The 20,246-nt window shown below is 34.4% G+C and overlaps 1 protein-coding gene across 2 annotated transcripts in view; it reads left to right on the top strand.

Annotated features, from left to right (window-relative positions):
- Nucleotides 1-20,246, top strand: part of LOC105750359 (deubiquitinase DESI2-like) — an 89,525-nt gene that overhangs the window by 1,827 nt on the left and 67,452 nt on the right. The gene's annotated exons all lie outside the window — the stretch shown is intronic.

Raw genomic sequence — 20,246 nt, 5'->3', positions numbered from 1 at the left:
GGTGCGCTACTGGGGAGGGGGAGATATGATTACCTTCCTTTGCAGGCAGCTCAGGCTTCCAGGAGATGCAAGCACCTCTGGTTTCTGAAGCTGAGTCGGTTTGCCCTTGAATCTCAAAGCGAGGAGAGCCCAGGAGTCAGAGAATTCAAGTTCCTGTAAGGAAGAGCAATTATTTAGGAATCTTAAAAGGAGAGTTCCAATGTGGTGTGGACTGTGGCTTTGGAATGTAGAATCAAGATCTTGAGAGTGTTCAGTTAACAGTGGCTGTGGCATGTCATGAGTTCTGCATCTGGATGCAAAATTCACAACTTAGAGACATTTTTTTCAATCCTCTAAATCTCCAACAATGCACCCCTCTTGATTAATTTTCCTTTGACATTCAAGTATGCAAATTTAAAGGGTTGAAGACACTGCACTTTTGCTTCAGCACCTTTTCCCTAAGAAAGATAGGCAGATTGCCCAGTTCATATTGCACATGTGATCCCTTAAACAAATCCACTCCACAGTAGATTAAGGGTAAGAGGAAGTATGGTTCTGAATCATAAAAGGTAGTTTTGGGACCAACTGTTAGCCCTTTGCTTTCTTATACTTTGTGTAGAGGGCTTCCCTTATTCACCCTGACATTTATATTAGGAGGAGGTAAAAGGCTCCATGATAAAGTCTTCAATTTTTTCAGGACATCTTTAGGTATTCACAAGGGGCACCCATTTTGAGATAATCTCACATTGAGAAAAATATAATGCTAATGCCAGTCAAAAAATAAGATTGTCTAAAGGGCATGCAAAAGTCACACACTGAATAAATGATAGATGTGTTATAATGAATATAATGTACATAGAATATAAGGCTTATGTTTTGGCATCTATCCAAGCATGGATCCCTTGTGTTTCTCTATGGGTGATATTGGTGTTTCTTTTTGGGGAGGGACTGAAAACTGGGGGTGTATCTTAAAATAGTGGATATGGAAAAAGCTGCCACAGTGATGGGAGCTCTAACACCCACTCCTGCTTTGATAATTACTTTAAAAATTTACCTTGCCTGTAAATGGTTTCAAATAATTGTTATCATGTAAATCTATTTTCACAATTTTATCAGCTCCATGTGCATTTCTTGTACAAAGAGATTTAAGTTCTTATATTCATTGAACTGTAGGACCAGAGTCAACACTAGCTTTCTTTTCTCCATAAAGGACCCTCTTTTTAAGCGGAGTGGTCAAGTCACAGTCACAAAATCCCCAACCTTATCCCCTTTGCTTTGAGTGAACTGGATCTGTTGCTTAAGATCTAGTTTCTCCATTTATTCAACAAGGAAAGTAATGTTTACTATTGGATGATTTGGGGAAGCTGTTGTTCTTAGACAAATGAAATCTTTTCCATGTTGCCAAGAAGGGTAAGAGTATTTTGGAGGTTCTGAATTGAAAATAAGAGCATTGTCGTAGATGACCTCTGAGGTTCTTTACAACTTTCAATCTATGATCACAAGTCTTCTTTTCTTCAGGCTATGTTTCTGAAATTAATTAGTTCTCATGTGCTATGGCCTTCTTTCCCCTCAATATTGTGATCTCCAATTTCTGGATGCTCAACTAATAAATACCTTTCCAAAAACATGATAGCCAGAGAATGACACAGATGATGGTCAGTGCAAGGCAGAATATAGTGGAAATTTCCCTAATTTTGAACATATCCCTCTTAATGCAGTTTAGGATTGAATTATCGTTTAAAAAATTAATTTTCACATATCACTGTTGAAATTGAGCTTGAAGTCCTTTAATTCCTTCTCCCCCAAAAAACTCAACTTAAAAAAAACCATACATTGTTTTTATGAAGTTTTCCTTATCTTGTATTTGTGTAGCAAATTTTTTCAACAAAATCTCTATATTTACCACTATTGTTTTATTAGATTCAGTGCGTAGTTTTCAATAATCTTTTTGGATCCTGAATGTCATCCATTAAGGTAGTCATGCCTTCGATTTTGTGTCATCAGCAATTTTATAAGTATGCTATCTCCATTGATATAGACATTAAGGAATACAAGGCAAAGGGCAGATCTCTGGGGCACTCCATTTTAAGTTGATAAGAATCCATTAATTACTACTTTTTGGATCTAGTCTTTTGCCATTTGCTAACTGCACCTCATTTAATCCATAATGCTTCATCTTGTACATAAGAATAGTCTAAAAGGCTTTGCCACATATTTTGCTGAAATTCAGGTAAATTTTATCTATAGTTACCAGTCTAGTTAATGTCAAAAAAGGAGCCCTTTACCTTTCCTGCATTTCCAGTCTTCTTACACTTTCTTCTTCTCCACAATCTTTACTAAGATCTAGCAACGCTGACCTGACTGTTTATTGAGATACACTATCCCATGTCTTGTTATTGGCTGTCCTTTATAGTGGGAATGAAGGTACTCTCTTCACAACTTCACCTTCCTTTAAGACAGTTAAAATTTTACCTTCTGAAGGAAGCTGTTTCTGATCAAACCTGCAATTAATGTCTTATTACATCATCTTCTAAGTACTCTATATACATATGTTTTATATGTATAAAATTGTTCACGTTATCTCTTCCATTAACCATGGGCTCCTTAATAATACAGATTTTTCTTTTCCTTCCTTCCTTCCTTCTTTTCTTCCTTCCATCCTTCCATCCTTCCTTTTTCTTTCTTTCTTTCTGCTTGTACTTAATGCTTAATAGAGGATTATTGACTGACTGGAGTCATATTGGTTCTTAGGGATACTTCACCCCCAAATATTCATAAAGCATTTCTTAGATAATATGTCCTAAATTTTTTCTGGTAAAGAATTGAAATCAGGTTCATCTTCTTATAATTCAGAGACTATATTCCATTTCATATTTTAAAAACTTGGACAACCTTAGCCCATTTCCAGTCTTGCAAGACCTTTCCTGTTCTTCACAATTTTTTAAAAGATCACCAAGAGAGAAAACAATCACATCTACTAGATTTTTAAGTATCTTGAAATAGAGTTCATCTAGGCTTGGTGGCTCAACTTATTGAGTAAAGTTAGTTTGTCTTTTACTATCTTTTTATTTCTGATTTTAGTTTTTAATTTTTCTGACTGAATCTGAATGATTTCTTTTAGTGATTTCATTAGCTCCCGAGGATTTAATTATCATATCTGTGTATAATATTGTCAAATTTACATATTCAGTTTTCATTTCCCTTTTGAACTCTAATCCCACATTTCCAATAGCCTAATGGACATCACCACATGGACATTTCAGTGACATCTCAAACTCAACCTCTTCAAAACTAAACTCATTATCTTCTTCCCTAAACTCACTTTTTTAACTTCTTTATCTCTGTACCACTGCGCACCATTATTCTTTCAGGCACACTGGTTTTCAGCCTATAAAGTAATCTTCCATTGTTCAATCTTATTCACTTTCCATATCCAATCAGTTGTTAATTCTATCTCCTCATCAACTTTTGAATTCTCTTCTCACTATTGATACCACAATCTGTGGCCCAACCCTATCTCTTGAGGACAGCTAGATGGTACAGTGGATCTCTAGAGCACTGGCCATGGAGTCAGAAAGACTTGAGTTCCATCTGGCCTCAGATACTTAACACTTCCTAGCTTTGTGATAATGGGCAAGTCACTTAAACTCAGTTACCTTTGGAGAAAAAAAATCCCCATCCCTTGCCTGAATTATTGAAAATCTTTCACAATTGATCATCCCCACAATGTTGCTCTTACTATATAAAATCTTCTCTTTTTTCTGCTCACTTCGCTTTGTATCAGATCATGTAAGTCTTCCCAGTTTTTCCTGAAAGCAAACTATTCTTCCCTTTGTATAGCATAATAGTATTCCATCATAATCATATACAACAACTTACTCAGCTATTCCCCAGTTGATGGGCATCCCCTCAATTTCTAACTTTTTGTGATCAAAAAATAAAAAGAGCTGCTATCAATACCATTGAACAATTAGATTCTTTATATTTTATACTTTTCTTTGATTTCTTTGGGGATACAGATGTAGTAGTAGTATTGCTAGGTCAAAGGGTATGCACAATTTTATATATTTGATATACTTCCAAATTCTTCTTCAAAATGTTTGGACCAGTTCATAGCTCTGTTAAGAGTGTATTGGTGTCCCATTTTCTTTCCCACTTCCCCTCCAGCATTTATAATTTTCCTATTCTGTCTCAATGTTAACTAATATGATGGGATGTGGTGATTTCTCAGTGTTGTTTTAATTTGCTTTTCTCTAATCAGTAGTGATTTGGAGCATTTTTTAATGTGATTATTGATAGCTTTGATTTCTTCTTTGGAAAATACCTGTTTATATCCTTTGACCATTTATTAATTGGAGAATGGTTCTTATTTTTATCATTCTGATTCAGTTCCCTGCGTAGTTGAGAAGTAAGGTCTTTTTCATATAGTTGAAAAGTGAGGCTTTTTTTCAGAGAGACTTGTAAATTCTCCCCTTTGACCACTTTCCTGTTTTCTTTCTAATTCTGGTTGCATTAGTTATGTTTGTACAAAATTTCTTAATTTGATATAATCAAAAATATCTATTTTTCTTCTCATAATCCCCTATATTTCTTTTTTGGTCATAAACTCTTCCATTATCCATAGATCTGATGGGCAAATTTTTTCATACCCTCCCCCTTAACTTATTTATGATTTCACCCTTTATGTCTAAATCATTTATCCATTTTGGACTTTATCTTGATATATAGTATGCAATGTTGATCTACCTCTAGTTTCTGCCAAATTGATTTCTAGTTTTTTCAGCAATTTTTGTCAAATGGTCAGTTCTTACCTCTAACACTTGGATCTTTGGATTTATCAAGCACTAGGGTGCTGTTGTCAGTTACTATTGAGTATTGTGTGCCTAATCTATTCCATTGATCCATCACTCTATTTCTTAGTCAGTGCAAGATTGATTACTACTTTGTATTATAGTTTAAACTCTGATACTGATAGGCCTCCTTCCCCCTCCCCCCCCACATTATTCTCTTGTTTTTCTCAACCTTTTGTTCTCCAAATGAATTTTTCTAATTTTCTATTTTATTTTTACTATTTTTCTAGTTCTATTAAATAATTCTTTGATAATTTGATTGTCATGTTACTAAATAAATCAGCTAATTTAGGTAGAATTGTCATTGTCAGCCTACCCACGAGCAATTAATATTTCTTCAGTTGTTTATATCTGTTTTTGTGTTAAAATTTTGTGTTTTGTAATTATGTTCATATACTGCTTTGATTTATCTTGGCAGGTAGACTCTCAAGTGTCTTAAATGGTATGCAATTATTTTAAATGGAAATTCTCTCTCTCTTGCTGCTTGGTTTTGTTGGTGGTATTTAGAAATGCTGATAATTTCTGTGAGTCAAATCAATTTTTCTTAAGTACAATGTGACGTTATTCCTCAGCTCAAGAAGCTTCAGAGGCTCCCCATTGCCATTAAAATAAAATGCAAACTTTTCTGTTTGACATTTTAATATCTTCACAATCTCACTCTAGATTATTTTTCCAAGCTGATTGCATATTGTTCTCCCTCATATATTATGTGCTTTAGTGTAACTTCTATTTGCTATCTGTTCACAAGATGCCATCTCTTGCTTCTGTATTTTTTTATAGGCTGTTCCCCTTAAGTTTTATGTGAAAGAGATTCATCTGCAGTATGACTTTATGGGTTTTAAAAGACTGAGTGTTAATTGTCTTAGGTTCTGGACTCCAAGAGTGAATTCCATGCAATGCTTTTTAGCCAGTCTGGCAGCTAGGAGTGAATAACGATATTTGGAATGTAGTCTAGTAACTTAGATTGGAACTCATTTTAGAGTGATGCTACCTTTGGATGTGAACTTGATTAAACAATGCTATATAGAAAGTGTATTAGATTTGAACCCATTCTCCCTGTAGATCAAGGTGGTTTAGGAGAGCCCCTGAAGTGTTAGGAGAAATGCTTATACTTGTGTCTTGCTATAGCTTCAAAATGAGTTTATGATTTCACCCTTTATGTCTAAATCATTTATCCATTTTGGACTTTATCTTGGTATATAGTATGAAATGTTGATCTACCTGTAGTTTCTGCCAAATTGTTTTCTAGTTTTTTCAACAATTTTTGTCAAATGGTTAGTTCTTACCTCTAACACTTGGATCTTTGGATTTATCAAGCACTAGGTTGCTGTTGTCAGTTACTATTGAGTAATCTCTGTTAATCTTGGTTAAATGGAATTGGAGCAGCTAGTGACTGGTAGCTACAGTGAAGTAGACCACATTAGAATGAGGACTGAAGTTGATGACATTAGAGAAAAATACTTCAGTGTTACCCTTAGAACTCCTATGGAGAAAGATAGTATTATCTGGGATAATGAACCAAGAAATATTTATTATCTATTGGCCTCCAATGGAAAGGGCCTAAAGCCTCTTTCCTTAGATCATTGTTCCTTTTCTTTTTTCCTTGTAAATAGCATTTTATGTTTTCCAATTGCACATAAAGAGAATTTTAAACTTTTTTTTGAATGGAAGAAAGATTTATTTTATTCTTGTAAGAATGGGTGTCTACATGTTTAACATATATTGAACCACCTGCCATCTAGGGGAGAGGTTGGGGGGAGGATTGAGGGGAAGAGAGGGAGAAAACTCCTGAAATACAAGGTTCTTCAAAGGTACATACCAAAAACCATTCATGCATTAACATTTGAAAATAAAATTTTGAGTTAAATTTTCTCCCTTCCTCTGTAGCCACCCTCCTTCTAAGATGGAAAATAATTTGATATAGGTTTTATATGTGTAATCATGTAAAACATATTTCCATATTAGTCATAGTTATGAAAGAAGAAATAGAGCAAAAGGAAAAAAGCTATGAAAAAAATAAAGTGAAATTAGTATCCATCTGCATTCAAACTCTACCAGTTCTTTGAATTTTATTTTCCATCATGAGTCTTTTAGAATGGCTTCAATCATTGGACTGCTGACAAAAGCTAAGCTAATCATGGTTGATCATTGCATTCTGTTGCTGTTACTTGTATATTGCTCTCCTGGTTCTACTCACTTCACATTATATCAGTTCATGTAAGTCTTTCCAGGTTTTTCTGAAATTCACCTGCTTTCATTTCTTGTAGCACAAGAATATTCTATTGCATCAATATACAGCAGCTTGTTTAACCATTCTCCAATTGATGGGCATTCCCTCAATTTTCAATTCTTTGCCTTCACAAATAGAACTGCTATAAATATTTTTGTACCCATAGATCCTTTCCCCTTTTTCTTTTATGATTCACTTTCTGAAATTGAAGTTTTAATTTTTTTCTTATGTGGTAAGAGCAATATCTTGAGGTTTTGCCTCATGAAAATAAATTTTCCTTGAAAAATATTGAAATTATCTTAAGGCCTTAATTAGCTCAGAGGAACTTTAGGACATTCTTATAGCTTCTTGGTAGTGTAGGTACAAAAAAAATATCTGCAAACAGAGTCACTGCTAAACGTTTTTCAGGCTTTCCCCCCCTCTCCCCAAGTCAATGGAGATCAAGCGACTTGTCCAGGGTCACACAGTTAGGAAGTGTTAAGTGTCTGAGGCTAGATTTGAACTTGGGTTCTCCTGACTTCAGGGTTGGTTCTCTACCCACTGCACCACCTAGCTACCCCTCCTCTTCCAGGCTTTTGACTGTAGGTCCCATGACAGTAACACAGAAGTAGGTATTCAACTGAACCAATAATATATCCTTGCTGAATATTCTCCCTCCCCAACTCACCACAGCTAAATAAACCTCTTTTTCTTAATTGATTTCCTTTGTCTCATTTCATTGTAATGTCAAACTAGAACTATTTATCTGAAGAGACCTGATCTATCACTGTTGTGCCATAGTTCCCTTTTATTGTTCTGCCTCAGTTTCCCTAATTGTTCTGCCTCAATCCCCTTAGTTGCAAACCCTCCTCCTCTGGTTCATTAAAACTGATATAACTCAGAGGTTATAAATTGTCAATGTGTAAGCTCAAGATAAGGGGGAGTCCAAATGTTGAAAAACACTGTTAGTTGAATAATTGTATAATAGTTTGTATCTGGTACTCAAAAGCCTTAAAAGAATTGCAAACAATTTAACCAAATCAGAAAGGGGTAGAGTGTGTCAAGTTATTATATGAAATGAAATAATCACAGAAAGTGTATTGGAATTGCTTAAAGTTTCATCTATTTCTTTGGTACCTGGATGAAAGACCAATTTAGGACAAACCATTTTAGTGTTGGGCCAGCAAACTTCTTGGCTCTAAACTGGATACATCCTTAACTCCCAGTTTGTTAGAATTTATGGTCCTACTCCCTATCCTGTCATTCCTTCTTTATCCCAACTTATCAGAATGTCTGGTGCCTCCGCCCACCCTGTCAGACCCGGACTGATAGTCTGTTCCCAGCTCTCAGTGCTCTGATTCCACCCCTGCCTCTGTCTATCCCTGTAGCTGAGCCACGTGTGTATATATGTCATTGAGAACTCACATTGGCTGCTGGATGCTTTGGACATTATGCCTCCAGCACAATCTCTCCCTCTCAGAAATCCAAATAAATTATTAAAAACTCTCTAATCTCTATCTTGCATCAGTTTCTTGGGCATTACATCACATGTTAAAATAGTTAAAACAATATTGGGACAGCTAGATGCTCTAGAGTCTGACTCTGGAGTCAATTTGAATCTGGTCCCATACACTTAAAACTTACTAGCCATGTTACTCAGGGCAAGTCACTTAACTCCAATTGCCTTTCAAAAAAAAACAAAAAACCCCAAACAAACAAAAAACTAAAAACCTAACAACAACCACAATAATAAATAGTATAGGATCAGACTGGCTCCATCCAGGAGCCAGTGAAGGAGTAAGGAGTAACATGGAGAAAGGCAAGTTCTTGTAGTTTCTGTCCTGATTCTTCTAACCTCATGTCCCCTATTGACTCAGGTTGGTAGGAGTAGTAGATCTGTTAGCAACCAGAGAGAGAAGTGAATGTACTCTGCATTGTTAAGAATTCTGCTCGGAAGATAATAAATGTTGAAAAACACTGTTGGTTGAATTTGTATGATAGTTTGTATTTGGTACTCAAAAGCCTTAAAAGAATTGCAAACAATTTAACCAAATCAGAAAGGGGTAGAGTGCGTCAAGATATTGTATGAAATGAAATAATCACAGAAAGTGTATTGGAATTGCTTAAGGTTTCATCTATTTCTTTGGTGCCTGGATAAAAGACCAATTTAGGACAAACCATTTTAGTGTTGGGCCAGCAAAAATTTTTTAGCCAAGGTAACTGATTAGTAATTGTTGGGGGTGTGCGTGTTGCAAGAACAATTCTATTTCTTCTCTCCTCCCACCTCTTTTGACATTAGGAGGAACTTGGAAACTTCAAAACATTGCAAGACTATGGATTTCCTATAAAGATTCTAGTAATATCCCCAGATTATCTGGAGTTGGTGGGAACATTTATATTGGGAGTCAAGAACAAACTAGACATTCTAAAGAAAGACAGCTTGAGGATTCTACAAGGGTTTCAGCCCAAAGTTATATCATGCCTAAGGGGAACTTAATGAGACCATCACAAAGAGGAGAAAGAGGTCTTTAGCACTAGAATCTGTAAGCATATTCTTTTGCTGAATGATGTGTCTAAGCTCATTCTAATTACCCCTGCACATTGTATGTATATATGGGAGAATGTGCTCCCAATTTGTGGAGAATCTGGCAGGCTAATTAATATCAACTCATAATAAGTGAACACATTGGTGGGGGCTCATAAGATGTAATACCAACTATTCTGGTATAAGTTTTGTTTTAAAATGTGAATTTGTCCTAATTCAGATGATGTATTAGGGAAAAAATTAAACATAGTATGGATTTCAAGTATGGTTATGATTGATTTCATTCACAAGAAACATTAGGAATGTAGAATGCTGCACTACTTCATAATAATTCATAAGCTGCAACTCTTCCACAAGGAAACTTAGAACTTTTTCAAGTTAAAGCTATATTTATTATTTATTTCTGGTGTATTTAGAAATTTGGGTGGAAGAGAGCTGGCTCTCCACTTTTCTTTGCCCCTGTGGTCAAGCCTCCAAGTCCTTCTTTCACTCATAACCTTCAACTCTGTTAACTTAGTCCTCTAAAAATAATGTGCAAGCTGAACAGCCATGTTTGCTTCCAGTATTTATTGTAGTATTTATATATTTTTATTTGTGCACTTCAGCATACATATAACTCCTTCAGCAGCCTACTCTCCAGATTCTTTACTATACTTCTTTCCCATGAGGTATTCTCTTTTATTATTATAATAGCTTTTTATTTTTCAAGATACCTGCAAAGATAGTTTTCAATATTCATCCCTGAAAACCTTGTGTTTCAAATTTTTTCCCTCCCTCCCCACCTCCCCTTGATAGCAAGAATCCAATATAAGTTAAATACATGCAATTTTTCTAAGCATATTTTCACATTTGTCATGCTGCACAAGAAAAACATGATGTACTCTTTTAGGACACCAAAGCACAGCTACACACAGAGATGTTTATGCCTTTGATCTTGCCATCACCCACAAGAGCTCCACGTCTATGTTTATGAACCCTGAAATTCTTCTATTGATCATAATATGTTATTTTGCTTCTACCTCTATCTTGTTATTCCAAACCGTGTTCTTCATTCTCATCATGAAATCTGATCTCTTGATCCTTCACTTCTTTCCTAGGCCATCACTGCTACACTGGCTATATTCTCTTTCCTCTTATAGATATATTTCACAAGAACTCTTATGATTTTTGTTTACCAAATGAAGAATTCAAGTATAGAGAAGTAATATTACTAGGGTTGAGGTCCATGGCATAATTGGGATTAGAATCCCTAAATTTCTGGATTTATCAAAAATGTTAAACAGGTGACTCCCTGGCTGCATTGCAACACTACCAGTATAGGCTAAAGTGAGATTAAAATGTAATTAGGAACTATTTAACCAAAATTTTAAAAATGCAAGAGAATATAGTAATGTTAATATATGTTTTTTTTAAAAATCAATAAGTAGTTAGCAGAAATCCTCACGTACAACTTAGTAGTTGTACTTTCTGTTTGAAGACACTGGGGCTTTGGAAAAAGGATAAAGTTAAATAATTAGGATGCTGGGGGGTACTGAAATTAGACTTCAAAGTAGTACATGCACTCTTTGTTTCTCCAGGTACCTTCAACTATTCTTTTACTGACTTGGTTTTAGGTGTGAATGTTACAATTTTTTCTTTAGCTATATACTAATTGCTCTATTATTCTTATCCTTTTTTCTTTTTATTTAAAGCATCTGTAGTCCATCCCGATTTGTGTATTTTCTATTGTACATTTTGATCTTGGTAGTAATTTGGTAGTAATTTGAAATTAGTCTGGAAAGACAGATTAAAGTCAGATTGTGAAGGGATTTAGATAGCAGAAGAGTTTGTATTTGTTCTTAAAGGGAGCCACTGAAGCTCCTTGAATAGGGGAGTGAACTGGTAAGATGTGGGGTTAAAAAATATCAATATGATGGTTATGTGGAGAAAGTGTAATAGACTGAAAAGATTGGAAGCAGGGAGACCAATTAGGAAGCTATTGTAGTATAGTCCAAATGAGCCATTTGAACAAGGGTAATGGCCATATATGTGGGGAGAAATGGCAAATGTAAAAGCCGTTTTAGAGGAAAAATCAAGATCAGAGAACTGACTGGATATAGGAGATTAGTGAAATCAATAAGTTGAGACTGAATTTGCACGACTAGAAAAATTATGATGCTTTTGACAGATGTGGGTAAGTCCAAAAGAGAGATGAATTTAGGGGTAAAGAAAATGAGTTCCATTTTGGACATATTGGATCCTAGATACCTATTAGACAACATGTATTTGTAAATATCTAACAAACTTGTAATGTTGTCCTGACACTCAGAAGACTGTCTAGGACTATTTATATTTAGATTCTGGAGTCATATTGATAGAGAAAATATTTAAATTCGTGAGATCACTGAAAAAGAGGGTGTAGATAAAGAAGTAGGCCCAGGACAGAGTTTTTGGAGAACAGTCAAGGTCAAGGATGGGACATGGATGAGCCCATTTCTTCTTTTTAAAAGAAATATATTTCTTGGGGCAGCTAGAAATTCAAATCTGAGCTCAGACACTTAACACTTCCTAACTGTGTCACTCTAGGCAAGTCACTTAACCCCAATTGCCTTAGGAAAAAAAAAGAAATGTACATTTTACTTTGTTAAATATTTCCCAGTTACATGTAAAGGTTTTTAAATATTCATTTAAAAAAATTTTGAGTTCTAAATTCTCTCCCTTTCTCCTATCTTACCCTCTTTAAAAAAGCAAACAATTTAATGTCAAATATATAAATGAAGTTATACAAAACATAATCCATATTAGCCATGTTGCAAAAGAAAACACAGACCACAATCCTGAGAAAAATGAAGAAGCTAAAAAGTATGCTTTAATCTGTATTCAGAGAATTTATCAGTTCTCTCTCTCTGGAGATGGATAACATTTTTTCATTATGGATCTTTTGAAAATACCTTGGATCAGTCTTGATTAGAGTAGTCAAGTCTTTCACAGGTAATCATCCTTACAATATTGCTGTTACTGTGGACAATGATCCCCTGGTCCTGTTTACTTTACTTTGCATCACTTCATATGAATCTTCCCAAATTTTTCTGAAAGCATCCTATTCATCATTTCTGAGAACCCAATGATATTCTATAATAATTATATACTACAATTGATGAACCATTCCCCAATTGATGAACATCCTTTTGATTTCTGATTCTTTGCCATCGTAAAAAGACCTGCTACAATTTGGAACTATGTTCAAAAAGCTATCAAACTGTGCATACCTTTTGATCCAGCAATGTTATGACTGGGCTTATACCCCAAAGAGATACTAAAGAAGGGAAAGGGACCCACATGTGCAAGAATGTTTGTGTCAGCCCTCTTTGTAGTGGCCAGAAACTGGAAACTGAGTGGATGCCCATCAGTTGGAGAATGCCTGAATAAATTGTGGTATATGAATATTATGGAATATTATTGTTCTGTAAGAAATGATCCGCAGGATGATTTCAGAAAGGCCTGGAGAGACTTACATGAACTGATGCTGAGTGAAATGAGCAGGACCAGGAAATCATTATCTACTTTAACAACAATATTATGTAATGATCAATTTTGATGAATGTGGCTCTCTTCAACAATGAGATGAACCAAGTAAGTTCCAATAGAGCAGTAATAAACTGAACCAGCTACACCCAGGGAAAGAATTCTGGGAGATGACTATGAACCACTACATAGAATTCCCAATTCCTCTATTTTTGTCTGCCTGTATTTTTGATTTCCTTCATAGGCTAATTATATACTATTTCAAAGTCTGACTCTTTTTGTACAGCAAAATAACTGTTTGGACATATATTCATATATTGTATTTAACTTATACTTTAACATATTTAACATGTATTGATCAACCTGCCATCTGGGGGAAGGGGTGGGAGGAGAGAGGGAAAAAGTTGGAACAAAAGGATTTGCAACTGTCAGTGATGAAAAATTACCTATGCATATATCTTGTAAATAAAAAGCTATAATAAAAAAAGACTTGCTACATAAATTTTTGTTCCACTCACTTTTCTCTGATTTCTTTGGGACACAGATTTAATAGTAGTATTGCTAGGTCAAAGGATATGTCGTTTTTTACTTCTTTGGGTATACTTCCGAATTGTTCTGCAAAATTCTTGGACTGGTTCAGTGTCCCATTTTTTTCTGCACCCTCTCCAGCATTAGTAATTTTTCTTTTCGTCATATTGGCCAATCTGGCGAGGTGGAGGAGATACTTCAGAGTTGTTTTAATTTGCTTTTTTAAAAAATCTAATCAGTAGTGGTTTAGAGCATTTTTTAATGTGACTATAGATAGTTTTGATTTCTTATTCTGAAAACTGCCTGATCATATCCTTTGGTCATCTGTCTACTGGGGAATGGCTTTTTTATAAATTTGACTCAGTTCCCTTTATATTTGAGAACTGAGGCCTTTATCAAAGAAGCTTGTTATAAAATTTTCCCTCAGTTTCTGTTTGCCTTCTAATTTTGGTTTCTTGGTTTTGTTTGTGGACCTTATTTCTTCTTAATTCCACTACTTTCATGTGATTCAGTCTTTATTTTCAGATCTTTTTTGAAAATCTGACCCACTCAGGGCATCAGATAGCTAGGTGGTACAATGGATAAAGTGTTACGCCCAGCATCAGGAACACTTAAGCTCAGATTTGACTTCAGATACTTACCAGTTATGGTTAAGTCACTCTTCCAGCCTCAGTATTCTCAGCTGTAAAATGGATATAATAATAATACCTCTCTCCCAGGGTTGTTACTAGGATCAAAAGGGATAATATTTGTAAAGTACTTACTACAGTACCTGACACATATTAGGAGCCTAATAATTGCTTGTTTCCTTTCTTTTTCACCCTTTAAAAAAAAACTGTCAGCGTATGTTTTCAGCAGGAAACAATATTGAAAAAGCCTTTCTGCTGCTTCTCTCCATTTTGCTTGATAGGTTATATCACAGAACCCAACATAGAATAATAGGTGTCAATTAGAACCTCCCAAACCTGTTTAGAATACTTTATATGTTTAAGGATTTGCCAGAGATATACTCTTTTCTCAAACCTAAGAAATGTTCTTAAGCCACTTTTTCATAGAAAGTGATCTTAAGTTATTCTTCCATTGTGTTCATGGGAAGATTAAGGACTGTTAAAGAAAGAAGGAAAAAGAAATACAATAGTAGAGAAATATAATTGAAATTCATTATTAGAGAAAAGAAGAGAAAAAGGAAAAGGAAAGAAAGAAGGAAAAGGGGAAAAAGGGCAGTAGAGAGTGCCTGCATGGATCATCTTCTTCTGCCTCAAGTTTTGGAGTTGGCTGGAAAATGGAACTTTGATATAAGAACATTTTTCTGTTTTCAATGAACCTATTCTTTAAAAATAGAATTCTTTCTAGACATATAGGGGTACCTAATTTGGGCAGGGAAGGACATTTTCAATGTTGACATCATGAGGTTGTCTGTTTCAGAGATCTTTGCCATGGCAAGACCAGTGGACAGAAACCTACATCTAACTTTATTCTCCTCCTGCCACAGTACCAGGATACAAATCAGGTTAATTAAAATAAGGGAAGAATTCACTCATTGAGGGCTAACCTGTAGGTAGTACTCTTTCATAAATGAAACTTGAAACTGTTTAAATCTTATAAGCTTCTTCTTATTTACTCCTTTGGTTACTATCATTTTAATTGCATTTATTCTTTGTGACCTCATTTTAGGGTTTTCTTGGCAGAGATGCTAGAATGATTTGCCATTTCCTTCTTTAGCTCCTTTTAGAGATGTGGAAACTGAGACAAACAGGATTAAGTGACTTGCCCCAAATTGCAGTTACTAAGTGTCTGAGGTCAGATTTGAACTCAAGAAGATGAATCTTCCTGACTCCAAACCCACCACTCTATTCACCGTGCAATCAAGGTGCCCCTTATTCCTTAGAGAACTCATTTCCCCCCATGGGAGACAATACTCTGCTACTTTCCTGTACTTTTGTCCTAATTCACTCCAACTCAATTCTCTTAGGTTCTATTCTCCCCATCTATCACTTCCATTGGGACTCTTGAAACTCCCCCTTTCCTTTTTAACAAGCTTCCCTTCCTTTTCTTTCTCTTACATTTGTTCCACTTTCTCACAGTAACCAAAATCTGACTTTTCCATGAGGATTCTATATTTCTATTTCTCCTTCTAATGCTGATCACTCCTTTCTTCCTCCCTTGGCTTATGAATTTTCTCATTCTTTGCCTTTCCCTGCCAACTCTAAAACACTTGCTTTGCCAGCAATCCCAGTAAAAATTATAGTAATAAATAATAAATGAAGTACAGTAATAATAACTAATTAAATGATATTTAATAAATATACTCATATAAATTATTAAATAAACCTAATAAATACTTGTTGATTTAACCACCATTATGCAACAACTCTTCTTCATAGGAGCTTAAATCTAAAATTGTAAGGATCAGACTTCAGAGGTCATTTAGTCCAAGCTTCTTATTTTATAGATGAGGAAAGCTGAGCTTCCAATTGGAAAGACTTGGTCAAGGTAACCTTTGAAATTAATTCCATCTGATATTACTATTCTGTCCCAATCCTTATAGCTGCTACTCTCCTGAATACCCTCCCAGTTTTTTTCAAGATGTTGACACTTGACTCACAGTCAATATTCACAATGAAGCTTCTTCTATCACAGTATCTTGAATGTTTCAACTTCTATGGCTTCCACTTCCACTCCATTTAAGAAATTCAGCAGGTTTTCTTTACCTTTTGCTGCTATTTCACTTTATTCCAGCTCCAAAATTTGAAATTATCTTCCCTGGTTCCAGTATCTCTCTAATACTTCTTGTCCTTTACTTACCTTATATCTAACTGCTTTTGTCATGACTATAACCTGTGGCCCAGAAGTGAAGTTCTTAATTTATAACAACTATGTTAAATTTTGGGGACTTCTCAATAATCATACTCCTATTATTTCATATTTCATCTAGCATTTTCTCTGGGAACAGAATTTGGCTTATGTCTAGTTCTGTACAGAAGAGATTTTAAAAGTCCCTCAATTCCCATGTAAGGAATTAAATTAAATTTGAATTAAGTTTAGGATAGGCCATCTCTCATGCAATAACTACCACAACAAGTAAATCAAAGGATTGACCCCCTTGTCCATGAACAATCAAAACAACTGTTCTTCATTCTTGAGTGAACTCTGTCTCTCCAAGCTTTCCTCAATCACAGAATTACTATATTTGTATTACAAATCCCTCTAAAATATTCCCAACAAGTATTCAACCTTCACTTGAAGACCTCTAAGGGGAAACTCATTACCTTCCAAGGAAACCCATTCCACTTTTGTGAAACTATAATTGTTAAGAATTTTTTCCATATATTTAAACTAAATCTGCCTCTCTGTAACTTCTAATCACCATTCCTAGGTTTTACCTCAGGGAACAAGAGGATAAATTTAATCTTTCTCCAGCCTGAAAGTCCTCCAAATACTTAAAGATAAACATGATAATCCTCCTACACCTTCTTTTGTCAATACAAACATCCCCTTTTTTATGATTTCTTCAAATGATCTTTATATGGCATTATTTCCTTACCATTCTAGTTGTGTCTTCTTTTATCAGTCTTTCTTAAAATTTGACACCCAAATCTAGTTCATTTAGTGCAGCACCCAGTGGAATGATTATATACTTGGTTTAGGTACTATCCCACTCAATAGAAACTAAAGTCATACTAGTTTTGTTTTTTTGCCACATTGTATTATTGACTCACATTGAGCTAAAAATCCACTTCAGGTACTTTTCTCTTGCTTTCAAAATATCTTATTGATTTTTCTATCATTAAATTTTATTTTAAAAATTTATTTGAATTACAATTTTGAGAAATTATTGTTTCTCAATATATGGCTTCTTCTCTTTCTTCCCAGTAAGCCTTCTCTTGCAAGGAAAAAAAAATAATTAAAACCAAATGATACATTGAGCTATGCAACATTTTGCATTCATATCCACTGCTGTCTCTTCAATGAAAATAGTACTTTTTGTACTTACACAACACCCCACCTCTTTATACTAATTAGCTCATTAGGAGAAATAAAATGTCTGCTAGGGTCCATGTGGTTCTTTCTTTTTGTGCTTTAAAGAAATTTATTTTAGGTAAAATTCTATGAATTCAGTCAAAATTTTTGGGAGCCTCCCAGTTAGGAAAATTCCTAGCATTTACTTTGCATAACTTTACATTTCTAGCTATTTTTAGTTAACCTCTGGTTTCTTTGTGGTTTGGGGAAAATTTGGTTTACTGGAATTATTTGTATAAAAATATTAAATTATATCATAGTTTTTAAGGCTATATAACAATAGGAAGAGAAATTAGGGGTAAGATAGAGCCTTTTAAAAATTTTTTCTCAGTCCAAGTTTTCTTCTCTGAGATGTTGATTATCCTCCTTAACCTCAGTAACTTTTTCTCCTGATGGCTGTGACAAAGACTATACTTTGTTCACCCTCTAAAATTCATCTGGTTCTATCTAGTTTGTTAATTTATAGGTGACCCCTGGGGTTAGTCAAGTTTCCTATCTACAAGCAATTACTGTGCAACATGTCTACATTTTGAGGCACTTTTCCTCATGTATTCTAAAGGTTATAAGTGATTAGGCATCTTATCACTTAATTTTATCAGGATGGGGTTGAGTAAAATCAATCATCCCACCCTTACAAAGCAAGATCAAACATTATAATACATTAACATTCAGTTTCATTTATTGTTCTTTTTGTTGATACCATTGGGATAAATTTGGTTCATACAATTTTATCTTATTTCATTTAACTGAATTTTACTAGTTTTTTTCATATGAATTGTTGACTTGCTATGCCTCCTTGTCTTATATCTGTGAATTTAATTTTTTTCCACTATAGATTTAGGATTTTACATTTATCTTTTTCAAATTTCATCTTATTAAATATTGTCTGTTGTCCTAAACTGCTGAAACTTTTTGGAATATGACTGTTATTCAAAGCCACCTCTCTCAGTTTTGTATCATCTGCAAATTTGATGCTGTAGATCAATGTCTTCATCTAAATCATTGATACAAATGTTCAATAGTGTAAGGACAAGAATAGATCCATTAGAGACTGCCTTCCAAATTGATATTAACCTATTGATGACTACTCTTTGGGTCAAGACATTTTATCAGTTGTAATCAACATAACTCTACAAATCATTTTGTCCACATTTCTTTAACTTGCTGTAAGAATAGCATGAAAAACTCTCAAATATGTCAAAGGATATTATGGATGACCCTTTCATCCCATGGCTTCTCACACAATTATAAGGACAATAAAATTTAGTGAATGCCATCATGTAATCTTCTCCTTTTTCTTCCATCAAAGAAAATTTGAGTACCCAGACTCCTATATAAAGCAATCACAATCTCCTCAAGTCCTCTCTCTACACTGTTGCCTTTGACGATCTTTTTTAGCCACATTTCATCCATAGAAAGAGGTTATTATGGTTTCTTTCAGTGTGGAGAACTTGAGTCCCAGTTCTACCACTGATTCTGTGACCTTGATTTTAATCTTGTTAAGCCTCCATTTCCTTCTCTGCAAAGGGGGTGAGACTAAATGACCTCTAAGAGCTTTTCCTACACTGGATCTATGTTTTAACATCATGGAATAAAAATGGACAAATTAATGAGTTAGAATTTTCTGATCTTTTACTGTGAAGGATATTAGTTTAAATAATACTTACAATTTTAATTATAAAAGATAAGATATAAAACTAACATTGAAAGTTTAGCATCTTTTTAAAGATGTCATGTATATGAAAGCATTTTGAATGGTACAAAATAATATAAATGTAAGGCATACTGGCAAATTTTAAGTGGAATATCATTGATTAAATATTGACTATAAGATAGAAGACTTTTTCAAATCAATAAGTGGTTGGAATTAAACATGGTTGTTCAAACAGAATCATTTTAATGTTTATATATGCTCATTGATTTCTTTTTGATTTGTTTTTTATTGTTTATAGGTTGGTATGATTCAAGACTTATACCTATATTCTGTACCACACGTATACTTTAAGCTTTAATAGCTTAAAACTGCACTAAGACATTTGGTATACCCTCTATGTGTCTATACACATAGATACATCTTATATATTTACATACTAGAAGGTACTAATAACAAACATTATATATATCCTAAACCTACAGCAGAAAAAAGGTCATTATTTTGCTCCTGTAATTTCCAATATTTTTTTTGTATGCTAAAAGGTATGGATATTATGGATGGAGTCCACCTATCAATCAAAGGAAGTTGTTGTCCAATAACAACTGCCTGGCAATACAGCAACAGTAATACTGCTCACAATGCAGATTAATGTGTAAAAGGCCACCTGAACAGGGACATCCAGAAGGACACTACATTAATGTCCATTGGATTATTGAAAATTTATTGAAAAACAACAATTTTATTCTAATTTTTAAAAGTAAAAATCCATCTCTTTTGCCTTTTTAGCCAAAATCCCCTAAACTTAAATTCCTTCTCCATTTAGAATAGGGAAATTCTGGAAAATGAAGCTTTCTTTATTTTTGACTATGTTGTCTTTAGTCCATCTGTCCTCACCCACTCCTAATATGCTGGGGAACAGAGCATCTGGCATCAGGCTTTCAGAGATGCATAATTGAC

This window comes from Sarcophilus harrisii, chromosome 2 (assembly GCF_902635505.1).
Source record: "Sarcophilus harrisii chromosome 2, mSarHar1.11, whole genome shotgun sequence".
Taxonomy (NCBI): Eukaryota; Metazoa; Chordata; class Mammalia; order Dasyuromorphia; family Dasyuridae; genus Sarcophilus; species Sarcophilus harrisii.
This window is presented reverse-complemented; position numbering and strand designations above follow the sequence as displayed.